This window comes from Myotis daubentonii, chromosome 12, assembly GCF_963259705.1.
Source record: "Myotis daubentonii chromosome 12, mMyoDau2.1, whole genome shotgun sequence".
NCBI lineage: Eukaryota > Metazoa > Chordata > Mammalia > Chiroptera > Vespertilionidae > Myotis > Myotis daubentonii.
Window position 1 is genome coordinate 61,761,384 of NC_081851.1, and position 16,557 is coordinate 61,777,940.

General features: G+C 42.6%; 1 pseudogene; it reads left to right on the top strand.

Moving 5' to 3' along the window:
* The window catches only part of LOC132213712 (ferritin light chain-like), a 71,642-nt pseudogene that overhangs the window by 53,551 nt on the left and 1,534 nt on the right, over positions 1-16,557 (top strand).

Sequence of the window (16,557 nt, forward strand, 5' to 3'; positions counted from 1 at the left end):
TTCTGACAAATAGAAGGAGAAAAGGGCTTCACCAGGAACAAATGTGGAAGCTTACATCGTTGCAGGAAAAACTGAATAGCTAGGTTTCAGAAAGTATGCAAACTTGGGCAGAGTCCTGTCTGGGTGGCTCAGTTGGTTGGAACATCAAAAGGTTTTGGGTTCAATTCCCAGTCAGGGCACGTACCTGGGTTGTAGGTTTGATCCCCAGCCCTGGTCAGGTGCTGGGAGCCGGTCCATCCTTGCTGTTTCAAGGGACCTGGCATATATAGCATACGGTTCTTAATATGTTTGCTCCCCTTAGCGCTGTGTGTTTTAACCAAGGTCACCTCTCCGAGAAAGGTTGTTTCCCCAGGTAGGAATTTTTCCCTGAAGTCAGGGAGGGGATGAAACTCCTTAACTAAGTGCCAGGCGGGTAGTTAATCACTACAAACAATCATGCTTAAGCTACATAATCTTTACTCCCTGGAATGGAGATAAGAAACGCCCTAACCTTTGTAATAGAGATTGATAGGATTGAATCAACTGGTATAAATACAGATGTAACAAGACAGAAAGAGACAGAACTTAGGACACAGGGCTTGGAAGACAGGACCAAGAGAGACAGAACCTAGGCACAGAACCTATACAGAACGTTCTCTAGAGACAGAAGGACTTTGCTGGAGAGAACATGGCAAAAGATCCTGGACTGAACCTGACTACAGAAATTGGCAAGAGAACCTGACTAGAACCTGGTGACTGAACCTGACTGGAGTACCTGGACAGAACCTGGCTGGAGAGCCTGGATGGAGCCTGGCTGAAGAACCTAGCGAGGGAACATGGCCACAGAACTCCCTGGAGATCCAAAGCAGAACCTCTCTGGAGATCGAGACCAGAACTTGGCTGGAGATCCTGGCTAGGCTGCTGATCAACTGAACGCTGTCTCCGTGTCCTTCCTTCTTCGCCGACTCCGTCCACGCCTTTGGGGACCCCTGGACCTGCTGGGGCTGGACCCCGGCAGTCAGGATGTATACATGAGGCAACTGATTGATGTTTTTCTCTCTCACAACTTTTGTTTCTCTCCCCCTTCCTCTCTCTCTCAAATAAATAAAAACATGCTCTTAGGTGAAGTTAAAAAAAAAAAAAAAAAAAAAAAAAGCTGGGCCCTAGCTGGTTTGGCTCAGTGGACAGAGTACCACCTGTGGACTGAAGGGTCCCAGGTTCGATTCCAGTCAATGGCACATGCCTGGGTTGTGGGCTCGATCCCCAGTAGGGGGCATGCAGGAGGCAGCCAATCAATGACTCTCTCATCATTGATCTCTCTCTCCCTCTCCCTTCCTCTCTGAAATCAATAAAAGTACATTTAAAGAAAAAAAAAAAGCTGTGGCAGAGCTGAGGACCTAGATAGCAGGAACAGCTGGGCCATCTCTTCATCATCACCATGAGGATGCTCAGTTCCAGCAGCTTCCAAGCCTGCCCAAGATTGAAATGCCTACACCCCGCTCCCCTTAAAGAAGGCCAGGCACCTTTACTGGTGGACCCTCAAGACAGTTCAGACTGAGAGATGGATCATTTGTAAAAAGAAAGTCATGAAGGATGTGGGGAGCAAAGCCGAGAGTGGACAAACTGGGGAACCAAAGTATAGGGTGACCCAAAATTCACGCAAGAAGTAATTTTGATAGAAAACACAGGTTTATAATTAAAAATTGTAAATTTTTTATTGATTCATAAAGTATACAGCATAGGGTTATGTATGGAATAGCACATCAGGTAAATGGCCTCCATGGCTTTGCTGGAACATACACAAAGCCGTGGTCTTCATTGGTCTTCATTGTCCCTGTTCCTGGGCCATAATTGGTACTTGGTAATGCTTATCAAATTGAAGGGATTGAAATCAAAGGGCAACAGATATTAGAATCTGATTCAAAAAAACAAGTAAAATTAGGCTTTTATTTGTCGTCGTCGTCGTCGTTGTTGTTGTTGTTAATGCTCACACAAAATTCAAATCTTGCGTGAATTTTGGGACACCCTATATAAAGTTAGACCTGAAGCCTCAGCCAGCAGAAATGCTCAACTGCACGACTAATATGAAGATCAAAAGAAGAAACATCTAGGGAGGTAACACCCTGTACAGATGGGAAAAGGGAGAAAAGGGGAAAGAATGACGTTTTTAGTATGTAGATAAAAATGACTTATGGAAATCTTACATGGTGGTAAGAAAAGTATAAGAATGAATAATATGTAAACAATTATTAAAAACTTTGGCGAGTGAGTGAATTTAAAAGAATAGAGTCATACAAAACCAAGGAATTAATATTTGCAGCTGTGTTTAAAGTCCTAGCTTTTCATAAAGGGCTTCACAAGACAAGATTCTGGCCTGGCTACTCCTACGCCACTAGCTCTCCTCTCCATGTTTAGGTAATACTGCCCATGATTTATTCTCTCAAACGCCGGCTCCCTTCCACCTCAGAGCCTTTGCACACATGGTTCCTTTTGCCAACGTCTTCTTCGCCTTCTGTTTTAGTTGGGGTTTTCCAGAACAATAGATTCAATAGGAGACCTATATCTGTATCTATATCTATCTATATCTATATCTATATCTATATCTATATCTATATCTATCTATCTATCTATCTATCTACCTAAAGAGAGTGATTTATTTTAAGGAATTGGCTCACATGATTGTGGAGGCTGCCAAGCCCCCAGGGCAAGCCTGCAGGCTGGAAACTCTAGCAGGAGTTGATGTTGCAGTCTTGAGCCCAAAGACTGTAAACTCGGGCAGAATTTCTCTGTTGCAGTCTGGAGGCAGAATTCTAAGCCCTTCCTCTTTGGGAGACCTCTTTGCTTTTAAGGCCTTCAACTGAATAGATGAGGCCCACCCACATTACGGAGGGTAAGTTGCTTGAATCAAAGTCTATTGATTTAAAAGTCCATCCCATCTAAAAACAAACAAAAACTTCATGGTATCAGTGTTTGACCAAACAACGGGGCCCTGTAGCCTAGTCAAGTTGACACATAAATGTCCTATCCCCCTACCCACCCACACCTCCACCAGACTGATTAATGCCATGTCTCATCTCATATCTCATCTCAAACCTCAGTCCCTCAAGGAAGATATCTCCAACCCTGTCTTACATGGGCACTTTTCTTCGAGTACTCTGGAACTTTCCTTCTTGGCATGTCCCACCGCCAGTGGTTACCATGGAGTGTATGAAACTCTGTAACTGTTGTACTACCTGTCCCCTCCACTGGAAGGTAAGTCCCAGAAGGTTAGACTGTTTTACTTCTCACTATCCCCTTACACCAAGCACCTGCCTGCGTATCACAGGCACTCAGTACATTTTTATTAAATGCATTGATGAAGGAATTCCAAAAAATGGTGTTGAGGTTTGCGATATAGCACATGTGCAGACTTTCAAAGGTTAAAACAACCACAGACATCCTCAGAGGCCTTTGCTTGCTCCCTAACTTGATCCCAAATTCCTACAAGGAGCATCATATAAAATGCTTTTCCAGAAGTTTAATACCAAGTGCCTCATGGGACTGTGCCCTCCCTGACAAGTAAATATGGTCCAGCTTTCTCTTTCCTTTTCTTCCTAATCTCAAGGATAGCAAAGTTAAGAAGGACCATTTGGGTACAAAGAACCCCCATCCAGGGGTGAACAGTTATCACTGGGGTTGGCAGGCAGAGATTCTGTGACTGAGTGAAGGCTCAAGAAAGCATCTTCAAACATGTGGGATGGAGAATGCTATTACCCTGGGAATCATCTAAATACATACAGTTTTTCACGGATAATGGATTTGCCAAGCATGCTTGGGATATTCTCCACTCTAAATAGCTATGAATAATTGCAATATTCATAAATTACTATACATTAGCAGATTAAGCAGGCATGCTGCAGTCAAATTATTTCGTTAACTCTTTTCAGAACTCTGATCTTACAGGATGAGAGCCAGGAAAAGTGAATTGGTATCTCTATTAATGTAAATCAAAAAACTTAGTAAGGTGCCCCCCTAAGCAAAATACCAACAGCTCTCTTTTTCTCATGATCGTTTATGTTGATGAGGCAAGCAACACTATGAAAAAGAAATGAATAAGCAAAGGTGGACATGTCCTATAGTTGGAAAGCCATTTATCCCTGTTGGTGTCTACACATTGGTATCTACATATCCCCGCAGCTCATCCTTGACATTCTCACGAATGCCAAGGCTTTTCCAGGATCCCCATTTTCCCTCTAGTTTTGTATATAATGAGAAGGCAAGAAGTCTAGACAATATGTTGTTTTTATGCTATATTTGAACTACCACATCTGAATTCATTGCCTTCAATAATAAAATACTTAAAATGCACTGTAACAGTCATTTGAAAAAAAAGATACACCAGACATAGAGAAGGCAATGAACAATATATATGTACATGGATGGTGGAGTGTTGAAAACATGAGATGCCAAAGAAATAAAAGACTATCTTTGTCTTTCCAATCTGACTAAGATGGACCAGAGAAGGAGCGGGGACACCAGAGACCACACCAGAAATGCTAGAAATCCAAAGCTATATATGAGAATATTCTTCACTGTGTACACGGATTGATGTCTATACTCCGGAATGTCTAGGTCAGTGGAACTGGATATGACAAGCTTCTCATGGAGTTGGGAAGGAGGCATGACCCATCAAGTCTAAGACCAAGAGGTCAGGAGGGAACTAGCGATGACAGTCCAGAGCTGGAAGGAGGGGAAGAGAGCCTCGGACAACGTATGAGGTCATGAATAAGGACAACTGACACAAAGGCTGGTCTTTACGCACCTGGCTGCAGAGAAAAAGAAATGTTGCTAGGAGGACCAGAGAGGTAAGTGTAAAAAGCTCAGATGTAGAGGGTCTTGATTGCCAAAGGCTAAGAGAAGGTCTAATGAACAGCAAATCAGCCCAGAGAGTAATGGAAACCACTGTCAGGGAAGTCAACAGCAGAATAAATAAAAGAAATAAAAGATCCTTTACTCTGTCTCTTATTACTTTTTTACTCAGGGGGTGGGGGGGACCTTTAAGTAGCCATTGACTTAGAACCATCATGAACCAACAAGAATATGTGGGTCTTACAAGCATCTGTGAAATACAGATTGCAGTCTGGGGAAGTGGGATGTGGTCTAGTAAAACAAATATTTACCAGTAAATCATTTGTGCTTATGTTCAAGGGCAATTACATATTTTATGCGTGCTTTCAAGGGATTCAGATTAGCCTCATTTGAGACATGACGGTGATGAACTGTATCTAAAGATTTACCCAAGTGATTGCTAAGCACAAGAAGGTCATGTTAAAGGAATGGGTCACCTGGAGATGTGGCATGACACCATGGGTTGGAACTTTCCTTCAAAAGCCCTCAAAACAATAAACCATGATGGTCTAATGCAAACCAGAAATTCACTAGCGCAGGCTTTCTGCCGTTTACACACACTCCATCACCAGCTGGAGAGCTAGCATTTCAAAAGCCAGAGTGGATCGTTCCAGTTGGAAAAGCTTTGGTTCTGAACAGCAAAAGAAAGAGGGGGGCAGCAAAATGACATTGCAAGGACAATTAAGGGAATTGGACAAGGCACCATGAATAAAACACAACTGATATTTAAGTCCTTTGCCCAGATGTGAAAATCAGATTTCTCTTATTAAATGTTGGATTAGAAAGATGAGTAATCAACAAAGCACACAAGAGCTAACATTCGAATTTAGTTGCCTAGGGTTCACTCCTAAAGAGGTTGAAATATCAGAAAAGAGAGGCATTACTTTCCCCTATGGAATCATCAACCTAGATAGATCACTTGCTTTCTCAGCTGAAAAATCACATTTTAGTTCCCAAAGGGATGGTGGATGCTATTTTGATTATTAGTGTGTTGTTAAGAGCGAAGTACTCTGAGTGTGCTTCCGTGCAGAATATGTGCACATCTAGTTACAGTGGCTGATACTGCATGTTCACTATATGGGGCACACATGCTTTCTGTGTGTATATTCTAATCCTCCCAGCTACCCAGTGAGGGTGGTGCTGTTATTATGTGCATTTTAATAAATGAAGCACTAAAGCAGCTTTGCCAAGGGTAATCACTAGACAGGGGCAGAGCTCAGCGTGGAGCCCACACAGTCTCATTCTCTCCTTCACCATTGTGATAGGTAGGTGTCTTTGAGAGAGTGATTCAAAATAGCTCCTATCCAATGCTAATGAACATGTTATTTCAGGAATAGAAATTAGCTACACCAACCAACAAGTAGACACTAAAAAAAAAAAAAAGTTTGACTAGCTGTGCACTATAAATTCAGTGGTTACTCTAGAGTTGAAATAAGTAAGAAGTGTCAAGAAGATGTGACCAATTATTAGATTGTTCATCTTTTGAGTGAAGTCGTTGTTCACATGTTTATTTTTAAATCATCTGATGATGCTTTAGGGCTGACCACGTAAGGAAATGTGAGCACGTCTTGTCACAGAGATGGTTGACTAGCCTTCTCTCCACCTTCACCCTGATCTCCTCTAAAGTCCTTTGATTCAAGGAGACAAAAAGCTTTAACAGAGGATAGGACCCATCCAGGTGCACTCTTTTTTTCTTTATTACTAAATATTCATCAGTGGCAAAAGCTGGGGAGAGCAATTAGATTTGTATTAGTTAGGATACTATTCATATTTCTTTTACCAATTATTTAAAGGACTAGAGGCCCGGTGCACAAACATTTGTGCACTTGGGGGAAGGGGGGGGTCCCTCAGCCTGGCCTGTGCCCTCTCGCAGTCTGGGACCCCTCAGGAGATAATGACCTGCTGGCTTAGGCCTGCTCCCGAGTGGCAGAGGGCAGGCCCAATCCCTAGGTGCAGCCCCTGGTCGGGGTCAGAGCAGGGCCGATTGGGGAATTGGGGCGCCTTCCCCTGTCATGCACAGAGCAGGGCAAATTGGGAGGTTGCGATGCCACCCTCAGTCATGCTCAGGATAGGGCCGATTGGGGGGTTGGGGCACCGCCCCCTGTCACGCACAGAGCAGGGCCCATCAGGGGGGTTGGGGCTCCGTACCCTGTCATGCACAGAGCAGGGCTGATCAGGGGGTTGAGGAGCTCCCCCCGTCACTCACAGAGTAGGGCTGATAGGGGAGTTGGGGCACCGCCCCCTGTCACACTCAGGGCAGGGCAGATCAGGGGGTTGGGGCGCCACCCTCTATTACCCACAGAGCAGGGCCGATCAGGGGGTTGGGGCGCCCCCATTGTCACGCTCAGGGCAGGGCCAATGGGGAGGTTATGGCTCTACCCCATCACACACAGAGCAGGGCCCGTGGGGGGGGGGGGGGTTGGGGCGTCACCCTCTAACACCCACAGAGCAGGGCCGATCAGGTGGTTGGGGCGCCGCCACTCTCATACTCAGGGCAGGGCCAATGGGGAGGTTATGGCCCTACCCCATCACACACAGAGCAGGGCCCATTGGAGGGCAGGGGGGTTGGGGCCCCGCCCCCTGTCACACACAGAGCTGCAGGGCGATCAGGGGGTTTGGGCGCTGCCCCCTGTCACGCTGATCCCGGTGCCGGGAGGCCTCGCGGCTCCACTGATCCCAGTGCTGGGAGGCATATTACCCTTTTACTATATAGAATAGAGGCCTGGTGCATGGGTGGGGCTGGCTGGTTTGCCCTGAAGGGTGTCCTGGATCAGGGTGGGGGTCCCCACTGGGGTGCCTGGCCAGTCTGGGTGAGGGGATGATGGCTGTTTGCAGCTGGTCACACACCCTTCAGGGTGGGGGTCCCCACTGTTGTGCCTGGCCAGTCTGGCTGAGGGGCTGAGGGCTGTTTTCAGGCTGGGACTGAAGCTCCCAACCACTCCGTTTTTTCTTTTTTCTTTTTTTTTTTTATTCTGGGCCAGCTTTAGCTCTGAGGCCTCGGCTGCTGAAAACAGGTTTCTGGCCTTTGTTTACCATCTGTATTTGATACAATGTTGCGGTCCAGCTGGCTGAAGCTCCGCTGAGTAAAGCAGGTTTCTGGGGTTTTTTTAGCTTCTATATTCGCAACATAGTTGCTTAGAGTTGCAGCTGAGAGGCCGGCAAGTCAGGCGGGGAACGTTGGAGTTCTCCGTCACTAAAGCAAGCAAGCCTCCCTGTTCGCATCAGCTGACTGGCTGCCGGCCGCCATCTTGGCTGCCAGTTAATTTGCATATCTCGGCCCTACTCTGTGAGTGACAGGGGTATTAGCCAATGGGAAGGGTAGCGGTCGTACGCCAATTACCATGTTTCTCTTTTATTAGTGTAGATACCTACCTTTTAAATGCACTAACATGTGACTTTTCAAACTTGTTAGTAGATTCCTGATCATAGTAAGTACCTAAAATCTGGTAACACCTTCAAGCATCAACTCATATAATCAAGTTACTGATTTTTCCTAAACTGTCAACCTACCTTTACAACAAAACAATAAACAATTCTGGTGTGAAATAATTTGAGTTTGCTAACTACTCCTCTGTTTTTTTGAAATGAGTTGCTATGACAATGCAAAATAAAAATCTAGGAGTAACAAACATTTAAACAGGAGAGAGGAACCATATTAAGTCGAAAGTATCAGCTAATATTTCACTATTTCAATAGACAGGTACTCTGGCCAACCAACAAAAATCTCTATTGCCTACAAAAACTTCATTCTGTCGGAGAGAATCAGACCTAGAATGATGATAAAACTGTTCTTTAGGAAATAAATTCTTAGTATCCTCCATTTGGGAAAGAAGCCCGTTTCTATGAACTCAGTAAAAAAAGCAGATGAGTGCAAAGCTTGTCAATCTATCAAAATGCCAAAATCCCTTGCTTTGGACATACAAAACAGGACACGTCCCTTTGAGCTTCTTGGCTTTCCATTACCCAGCAGGGTCTGATTGATCCTGGTCCAGAGAATTAACAATGATGTAAATGTAAAGATTCCTATAAATCAGCAGTAAATAGAATTATGTCTTCCCCTGCAGCCAGGAATCATCCTGTTTTCCAAGGCTTTACGACAACCTTAGAAACGAAATTGCAATTCGTGCTTCGATTTCTCCCAAGTAAGTTTAACGTAAAATTGTGGTGTGTACCCTGCTTTCAGCAAAGCAAATACATGAAAACAACTACTTATAAACACAAATTACTTTAGGAATGATGGTTTGCAGTACAAGATAAAAAAGTATCTCTAGCTTATATTTGTAAAATCCTACACAGGTTTTAATAAGTTTACCTGTTATGACAATGCATTCCCTCCTACTCTTAGAAATTCTAAAATATAACCAAAACTGTGTTTAATATATAGCTGGTCTCAAAAGGGAACTGCAGAAATGAAATGACTTAACACTAGAGTGGTAAGCATGCAAGCTGAGGGTCTCGGTGGCCTAAGAGGTGTCCTGGCTGGGACTGGAGTTTCAATGTCCACCCAGAAACTTATGGCTTTTTTAAAATCCCATGATAGGGCAGAGGCTAGAACTGAGTCTCCTGTCAAGCAAGGTCTCCCGAAGGGCAGCCTCCCACAGTCCAGGACAGTAGTGAGATGGTCCTTCATCTGCAGGGGTTTTAGGAAGGGGAGAAAGTTCATGTGAGAAGAAGGAAAAGTCTCTAACCTGTGACATAGGTGGGTATGGGGGTTAAATTTATACTACCCGTGCCTAAAGGAATACCAAGTTGAAAAATTAACATAAAAACAGGTCCTGGACCATTGAAACTATGGGGTTTCCAACAGACATGGCAAGCCTGGTCAAAGCAACAACAACAAAACAACATTAAGTAATAGGTAATACATGTAACATAAGATGCTCAATGTGCCTTAGTTGGTTTGGCTCAGTGGACAGAGCGTCGGCCTGCAGATTAAAGGGTCTCTGGTTCAATTCTGATCAAGGGCACATGCCTGGGTTGCTGGCTCGGTCCCCAGTAGGGGGCATGCAGGAGGCAGCCGATCAATGCTTCTCTCTCATTGATGTTTCTATCTCTCCCTCTCCCTTCCTCTCTGAAATCAATAAAAAAATATATTTAAAAAAAAAGATGCTCAATGTTTTTTGAGAAAATATTAATACAGCACTGAATAATAAAAAACTGATACTTTTGTAATTTAACCCAGTTATGAATAACTGGAAATAGGCAAAGGGAAGGCCAAAAATTAGATGTATGCCCCACAGAGTCTGGGTGACATAGGGAAGGTACTTGTGTGTCAGTCATACCTGGGAACAGGCCATTGGCCATAGCAGGCGTGGCCACCGCAGGAGCAGAAAGACTTAAGATATGTAATCTCCTACACACAGTTCTCGCCCTTGCTCTCCTGCGCTCTTGTTTGCATGCTCTCCTGGCTCCCCTGCTTTGAGCCATGTGGACCCCACCCAGTGGACGGATGGACTGTAACTAGCCTGTCCTGGACCCAGCTCCACCACGGAACAGAAACTCTGGACAATGGCTTTGCTTCTAGTTCTGCTGAATGCCCAGCTGCCCCTCTTCTAGGACTGGATAAAGGGAAATGGGACTTTGGAAACCCAAGCATGTCCTTCCACACAAATAAAGCTTTCTACCACATCTTATCCTCCCGTGGGGGCCTCCAGAAATGCTTATGCCAGCGGTACCCGAAAGACCCTACTGCCACTAGCAACAGGGAAAGACCATCTGTGCATCTCTCCGATAACAAAACTAAATATGTGTAAAAAGAAATAATGGGAATGGATGGGGGCTCAATATCTAAGATATCGTTTCAATGCATCCTGATCTATGAATTTTAATGCAATTTCTATCAAATTGCCACAGGGAGTTTTACAGAATTTTACAAGTTGATGAAAGTCATATGGACAAGAAAAGGGCCAAGAATAGTCAGACCACTTTAATGACTAAGAAAATGTGCAAGTATGAAGACAAGTAAAGTTACATTAACTTTCTCAGGGTGGTGAAAAACACATGTATACGAGGTGTCATTAAAAGTCAGTGGAAAAGGATGAGCCGTATAATGTATGTTGCTGTAACTACCGTTGTCCATATAAAAAAAAAAAAGAACTTATTTTAACCTAGCTTCGTAGACAGATTAAAAACCTAAATGTGAGTATTAAAAGAAAAAAAATAGGGAGATAATATTTTTGTGAACATACAGAAATGAATTGTTCCCCCCCCAAAAAAATGCCAAAGGCACAGATCATAAAGGAAAAGGTTGATTTTTTTCTGATTATATTGAAATTTATTATATTGAAAATTAAAATTTTTACCATATAAGGTACCATAAACTAAGCTAAAACACAAACCACATACATGGGAAAAACTGTTTGTCACACATAAATTAAAAGGTAAGTATAATTCTTATTAATTGGTAAGAAAATACAAAGAATGCAATTATAAAGTGGATAAAGTGTCTGAACAGAAATTCTCAGAAAACTGGAATACCTAAAACTTCTCAGCCTCAGTAGCTAGAAAAGAAATGCAAGTTGATGTGAGATATCACTTCAGAAAAACAAGATATCTAAAAAAAACTAATTGTTGAGGAGGAAATGGAGAAACTAGAACTCACCTACGGGGCACATACTAAGACTGATGAGTAATTTGGCAATATTTTTAGCTTTTAAAGAGGCATATAACCTCTGTCCCAGAATTTTACTTCTAGACACTAAACCCAGAGAACCATCTCCCATATGCCCAAGAAGAGATGTACAAGAATGTTCATGGAGGCCTTGCTTAAATAGCAAAAATTTAGAAGCAGGCTCACTGAGGAAATGAATAATTATATATAATGGGATACTAGATAGCAACTTAAATAAATGTAATATTTGTTAATGTATCAACATGGCTAAATTTTAAAATTAATGTTGCATAAAAGGTAATTGCAAAAAGATTTTAAACAATTTTATTTATAATCTACAATAATAAAAGCGTAATATGCTAATTAGACCGGACAGCTGAATAACCTTCCAGACGTCATTCCAGATGGCCTTCCGGACAAAGCTACAGCAGCGGGGTTGAGGCAGAGGCAGTTAGGGGCGGTCAGGCAGGCAGGCAAACAGTTAGGGGTGATCAGGTAGGCAGGCAGAGTGGTTAGGTGTGATCAGGCAGTCAGGCAGAGGGGTTAGGGGCGATCAGGCAGACAGGTGAGTAATTAGGGGTGATTAGGCAGGCAGGCAGGTGAGCAGTTAGGAGCTATCAGGCAGGCAGGCGAGTGGTTAGGGGTAAGCAGGCAGGCAGGCAGGCGAGTGGTTAGGAGCCAGTGGTCCCAGATTGTGAGAGGGATGTCCCAAATTGCAAAAGGGTGCAGGCCAGGCTGAGGGATCCCTTCCCCCCACACCAACCCCCATGCATGAGGGCCTCTAGTATAATTATAATTATAAATATGTAACATTTGCAAAACAATACTATCTATTGTTTAGGGATACGTACATACATAATAAACAGAAAAATATGGACAGAAAAGATATAAACCAATTTTAGAATAATAGTTAATTCTATAAAAGAAGCCAAGGATGGAATAAGGAATAATCAACTATATTGCTAATATTTTGGTTTGAGGTTTCTTTTAAAAAGGAAAATAAGGCAAGTATTACTAGTTTTTAAACCTAGTGATTAGTACATGGGTATATGTTAGATTATTCTCTGTATATTTCAATTCCATAAATTTTAAACATTAATAAACAAAATCAAGTCACTTATATATCCATCAACTCATTTTAATAGAACCTCATAAATAAGATGTTATGGTGTTCATTTTATAGTTAAGAAGACAGGTTCTTCAAGGTTAAATCCCTTACCAACCATCACAGAACCAATAAGGGGAAGAGCTGGGGTTTTAACTTGTCACCTGAACCAATATAGTCCTCCAAAAATTTGTTATCTTGCAAAATGATCATTCAGAGCCCTGTGAATATCAATTTCTGTTCTTATATAAAGTATTTATTTTGGCTTACAAAAATTTGGCCATCAACTTTGATTTTTCCCATAAATTGATTTTAATTTCCACCCCCCCCCCCCCCCAAATGACATTGATTTTTTTTTTCCTGGTAAATCACTGCCTACCTGCATTCACCATTTATGGAGGTTGACATTATACAGATGACAAAAATGTGTGTGTACATAATATCACTATCTGGTTCCAGTTGGCATTTACATTGGAGGTGCCTTCCTCTAACCCCCGACGCCCCAAAACCAAAGGCTCGGGGTTAGAAGAACACCACCAAGAAGCTCCTATCTGCATGGCCTTAAGCCATCCTGAGATTGTTGGAGAAAATCTGTGACTTGGCATCCAACTGACTCACAAATACAGTTTAAAAATGTATGTTACAACAGTCAAGCAGCTGCTATTTCTCCTTCCTCTGCCAACTGATTATGTAGAGCACATTTTGTCATTTTTCCATTATTCACGACTCTTGGGTTATCAGTCTTCTGAACAAACGATAACATGCTTTATTGGAAGACAAACTGTTTGAAGAGGGAGTTGGAAAATAAGTGATGCAGGGCAGCTGAGAAGGGGCTTTGTGCATCAGATGGTTCTAATTCAAGGAATGATATCAAATCTGCTTCTACTTACAGAGGCGAGACACCTCCCAGGGTCTGAGATTAGAGCTTTTGTTAGTTTTTTCCACCAAATCTCTACCTGGGTCTTCAGAGGTTTTGTACTTTCCTATTAAATGCCAGCGAATCTTTTATATATAATCATGGGAGAGAATGGGCAAAAGGCCGGTGCCAGGGGCTTTGCAGAGAGAGATGTGTAGTCTCTGGTTTGTTTATGTTTGTGAAAAAACCCTTATTACTAGCCCTAACCGGTTTGGCTCAGTGGAGAGAGCGTGGGCCTGCAGACTGAAGGGTCCTGGGTTTGATTCTGGTCAAGGGCACATGCCCAGGTTGCAGGCTCAATCTCCAGGAGGGGGCATGCAGGAGGCAGACGATCAATGATTCTCATCATTGATGTTTCTCTCTCTCTCTCCCCCTTATCTTCCTCTCTGAAATCAATAAAAATCTATTAAAAAAATAAAAATAAAACCCTTATTACTAGAGTTGCCTCAGCATGGAAGATGTGCATAAGGCCCCTATAGCTCCCCCCACCATGGTAGTCCATGTCTTACCCTGCAGTTTATGGTACGACCTTCTCAGTGTTCTAGAGGGGTGTTTAGGACGCTATGTCACTTTTATGACGATTATGGGCCTTCCATATTCACAAGCTCTGTCTGACTAAGAACCTTAACTTCACATCTTGGAGTCCCACATGGATGTGTGACGAGCAATCTGCTTCCCCTGTCAAATTGTGGGCTTTTCCTAGGTTTCTTTAAAATAACATTTGAAAAACATATTTCAACATAAAATGATTCTGAAACAACCATTCTACTCCTACTCAACCCAGCATTTGACCCAGAGCTATAGTGATGGTAAGAGGCTCCTTTTAAAATTCAAATTTGAATATACCCCGGCCTGCTCTTTGCAAAGAATGCAATTCAGCTACATCTCAATTATCCCAGAAACAGGAAAATGAGCTCATAAAGATACATTTAAGAACAAAGGTAATGCACAAACTTCATTTTCTTTTTCTTTTCTTTTTTTTTTTTTTTTTTGCTGTTTCTTTTTTAAAATAAATCTTTATTATTGAAAGTATATGTTCCCTTTTATTCCCCATTGACCCCTTCTAACCCCTGCCTGGCCCCCCAAGCCTTCACCACCCTATTGCCTATGTCCATGGGTTATGCATAGATGCATACAAGTTCTTTGGTTGATCTCTTCCCCCCTCTCCCTTCTTCCATCAAAGCCATTGCTGATATTCTAATAGTAAAACTGGTTTATTAAAAGTTGGTCTTTTTCTCATCCCTGATCCCCTCTACCTCCAATAGGCAGATAGTAAAATGTTATGCATTCTAATTTCTGAAGAGTTTCCAGAAGCACTTGATACCGTTCCTTAGATTTTCAAAAGGAAAAAAACGGAAAAACGTGCCCCACGGCTCCCTAAGGAATACTGCTCAGGTAAGCCAGCCTGAACAAGCAGAGCCAGTCGCCACATGCACTTGGAATGGAGCAGGGACAGTCTACGTTCTCCTGTTTCCCCAGTCATGACCACACTGCCGAACACATAGCAGGTTCCCAATAAGTGAGCATGGAACAAACACACGCCTTTTCCCTGTAACCCACTTATCAATTCCGGTACACGGTCCTCTGAGATTTACCCATGTGTTCGTGCATTTGACAAACGTTTCTTGAACACAACGTGGGCACTGGGGATGCAGAAGAAGCAATAGCAACCATCCTCCCGCAGGGAGCTCACATTTTAGTTGAGGGAGCCAGGCAATTAATAAAATAAATAAGTAAAATGCACGGTGTTTAGGAATTGGTCAATGTTGTAGTGGGGCGGGGGGGGGGGGGGGAATCAGTCAAGGAAGGGAGAGAAATGGTTTTGTGCAGTGGGTTACTCCAATTATAAATATGGGAGTCAGGGCAGGTCTCACTAGAAGGTCTGATATCTGAAGAAAGAGAATTTGGGGCAAAAGGACAACAAATGCAAGGTCACGGGAAAGGCAAGAAGGCCATGTAACTAGAGCTGATTGAGGGAAGGTGACAGTGACAGACCAGCACATGCCCTGGTATATGGAAAAGTCTGAAAGGATTTATAAACCAAAACGTTGCTGGTGGTTGTGGTAGCTAACTCTCCGCCCCTGCCATGGGTGGGATATACCTCCCTGCCACAGTAACATGGGGCTTATCCATGCGACTTGCGCTGAGCAATGGAAGGTTTTAAATGTGATGGTGTGGTTCTGGATCTAGTCTTCTCTGCTGTGAAGATGGGGACCAGCCTGAGCAGGGCTGCTCCTTTAGCCTGAGATGGAGAATGAGACGACACATGGAGCACATCCCAGAACCCGGGGCAGATCCACGGCCAGCCTCAACCCTCAACACGAGGGGAAAATAAATGTGTACAGTTTAAGCCACAGCTATTGTGTGTCATGTGTTAGCAGAACAAACGGGAGAAAAAACACTAATTATCACTTGATGAATTTTTTAGTTGAAATTAAGGTGATTTTTATTTTTTACAAAATGGATATATTTCTGTATTGCCTGATATTCTAACAATGGGTACAGATTACCCTTGTTATCAGAAAAAGCATTAAATGTATAAAAAGAAAAAATAAGTAAAGTTTTTCTGATTAAAATATCAACAACACTAAAAAGTGTTATAAATAAATAAATGAAAGTAGCCCATAATCCCACACCCACAGATACCCTCCCCTGACAGTTGTAGACTTTGGACTTTGGAGAGCAGGATATATATCCTTGAGCTTATACTGCATAGAGAGTTTAATATTTTTTCTCTTTTATTGGAATGTAAGTATTTTTTTTTATGTTACAAGTTAGTATACACCATTTTCATTGTCCATGTTTTATAAATGTGCCACACTTAATTCTGCTTTGCTGAACATTTAGGTTATAACTTCTAATTATATAAAAAACTGCAATGGCCATGTTTGTACATTAAATTTTTCCTCTATGAAGAATTCTTTCCTCAAGAGTGGGAACATTTTAAGACCCAGTACATATTATCAGATTGCCTGATGGGTAAAAATTTGATCTCCCCACCACAAAAAAAAAAAAAAAAAAAGATGGGTGGGCATGAATATAAAACCCGGGCCATACTCA